Source organism: Trematomus bernacchii, unplaced genomic scaffold (genome assembly GCF_902827165.1).
Source record: "Trematomus bernacchii unplaced genomic scaffold, fTreBer1.1, whole genome shotgun sequence".
Taxonomy (NCBI): Eukaryota; Metazoa; Chordata; class Actinopteri; order Perciformes; family Nototheniidae; genus Trematomus; species Trematomus bernacchii.
The window spans coordinates 232,263-235,031 of record NW_022987583.1 but is presented as its reverse complement, the minus strand read 5'-3'; the positions used below and the strand labels follow the sequence as shown (position 1 = coordinate 235,031).

The 2,769-nt window shown below is 42.5% G+C and overlaps 1 long non-coding RNA gene across 1 annotated transcript; it reads left to right on the top strand.

Moving 5' to 3' along the window:
* Positions 1-1,280: 1,280 nt before the first annotated feature.
* Positions 1,281-2,769, top strand: LOC117480781. Its single transcript, XR_004555683.1, has 2 exons — positions 1,281-1,493; positions 1,666-2,769. It is a non-coding gene; the product is annotated as an uncharacterized LOC117480781 (long non-coding RNA).

Below are 2,769 nucleotides of genomic sequence, written 5' to 3'. Positions count from 1 at the left end.
GTTTAAAGAGTCCCTCTGTGTTCCTCCACAGAAATAGCTGCAGTTTAAAGAGTCCCTCTGTGTCTCCTCCACAGAATAGATGCAGTTTAAAGAGTCCCTCTGTGTCTCCTCCACAGGAACATAGATGCAGTTTAAAGAGTCCCTCTGTGTCTCCTCCACAGAAATATAGCTGCAGTTTAAAGAGTCCCTCTGTGTCTCCTCCACAGAAATATAGCTGCAGTTTAAAGAGTCCCTCTGTGTCTCCTCCACAGAAATATAGCTGCAGTTTAAAGAGTCCCTCTGTGTCTCCTCCACAGGAACATAGCAGCAGTTTAAAGAGTCCCTCTGTGTCTCCTCCACAGAAATATAGCTGCAGTTTAAAGAGTCCCTCTGTGTCTCCTCCACAGGAACATAGCAGCAGTTTAAAGAGTCCCTCTGTGTCTCCTCCACAGAAATATAGCTGCAGTTTAAAGAGTCCCTCTGTGTCTCCTCCACAGGAACATAGATGCAGTTTAAAGAGTCCCTCTGTGTCTCCTCCACAGGAACATAGATGCAGTTTAAAGAGTCCCTCTGTGTCTCCTCCACAGAAATATAGCTGCAGTTTAAAGAGTCCCTCTGTGTCTCCTCCACAGAAATATAGCTGCAGTTTAAAGAGTCCCTCTGTGTCTCCTCCACAGAAATATAGCTGCAGTTTAAAGAGTCCCTCTGTGTCTCCTCCACAGGAACATAGATGCAGTTTAAAGAGTCCCTCTGTGTCTCCTCCACAGGACCATAGCTGCAGTTTACAGAGTCCCTCTGTGTCTCCTCCACAGGAACATAGCTGCAGTTTAAAGAGTCCCTCTGTGTCTCCTCCACAGGAACATAGCTGCAGTTTAAAGAGTCCCTCTGTGTCTCCTCCACAGACATAGCTGCAGTTTAAAGAGTCCCTCGTGTCTCCTCCACAGACATAGCTGCAGTTTAAAGAGTCCCTCTGTGTCTCCTCCACAGGAACATAGCTGCAGTTTAAAGAGTCCCTCTGTGTCTCCTCCACAGAAACATAGCTGCAGTTTAAAGAGTCCCTCTGTCTCCTCCACAGACATATAGCTGCAGTTTAAAGAGTCCCTCTGTGTCTCCTCCACAGAACATAGCTGCAGTTTAAAGAGTCCCTCTGTGTCTCCTCCACAGGAACATTTGTAGTGAATGTGACTCAGACTTCCCATCAGGCAGAGGAGAACCAGAACATCACCCTGGAGTGGACCTTCAGCTCCAGAACAGACACTAACTTCAGATCCATTTCTATCTACTGTGAGATGTTACTGAGAGCAGACCCTACGTCCTGTTTCATCTATACAAAGGTGATGAACTCCCAGAGTCTCAGGATCCACAGTTTGCAGGACGAGTCCAGTGGGACAAAGACGTCCTCACAGAAGGACGCCTCACACTTCATGTCTCCAGACTCAGGACCAGTGACTCTGGGTTTTATGTGTGCCATACGCACACCTGATGGGAGTAACTATGCTGGCTCGACGTCACTGGTGAGTAACCTCAAGTGCTGTATTTAAATTAAAACTTCACTTTTTAAATATGCAGATGGTAGCTCTATGTGAAATGGTAAATAAACATGCAAGGTCATTAAAAGATTGTAAAATGTTATGAAAAGAGGCTTTCTCCATGTCCACATGATGTTACTAACTGTATTTTCCACAGCTGCTCCTCAACCAGAGAGCTGGAGAAACAACTGGATCAACGTTAGACTGACACTGCTTTATTTCTTTGCTGTTGTTTTTGTTTCTTTTGTTTCTTTTTCTAATTATTGCTTTTGTAATTTTTTCAATTCTTCTTTTGTTTCTATTTGTGTTTGTTTTCTTGTTCCTATTTTTGTTTCTTCTTTTTGTACTGCATTATTTTGTATGCATAGACATGACACTTAATAAACAAAACAGTAAAAAGAAAGTAAGAAGAATAGAAAATAGAAACACAGCCCAAATGATATTCAAGTGTCCTCATCCTCCATCATGTTGTAGACCAGTATGCTCCAGGAAGTCCTACAAGGTTTTCCAGCTAGTTTGTTTTGAAGGAAAACACGTATCCTTTCAAGAGCAAGGTAGAAAGTCCTCCCTTTCAGCCGTTGAGGAAATCCACAGGTTGATGGTTCCTTCCATGTGTGATTTTTACACTCAGAGCAGAACAAAATAACATCATCCGCGTACAAAGCTATTCTGTTTTCTACACCTCCTATATTTATTCCCGTTATAATGGCGTGTTTACGGATTGCCATCGCTAGTGGCTCAATGGCCGGTGTGAATAGGAGAGGAGAGAGGGGACTGCCTTGTTCCTCGCTTGAGTTTAACGGGAGATGACACAAGTCCATTTGTTAGGATGTCAGCTTGTGGGTTGGAGTATAGGAGTCGTACGCAACTTAAAAATCTACCCCCAGTACAATTCCAGTCAAAGATCGTCTGTTTTATTTTCAAGAGACACATTTTTTTGTATTTTTTTAAGACTGAATTTTCTGAGTGAATTTGATTGTTAAACCAAAACAAAAACTAAGCACTTGATGATTTAATGTAGGACTTGTATCTGATTCACCAGCACTTCCTATGGTATGTTCTGGCTTGAAGTGAATATATCTGCTCCTTCCTTGTTGTTTGGAGTTTGATTCTTTATGGTTTTTGCACTTATTGGAAGTCGCTTTGGAAAAAAGCATCAGCTAAATTATATGAAATGTATGTACATATTAAGCTGGCTCTTTTCTGCTGTAACAATGTACATTTCCCCTCTGTGGGACGAATAAAGGGATTCTGGTTCTGA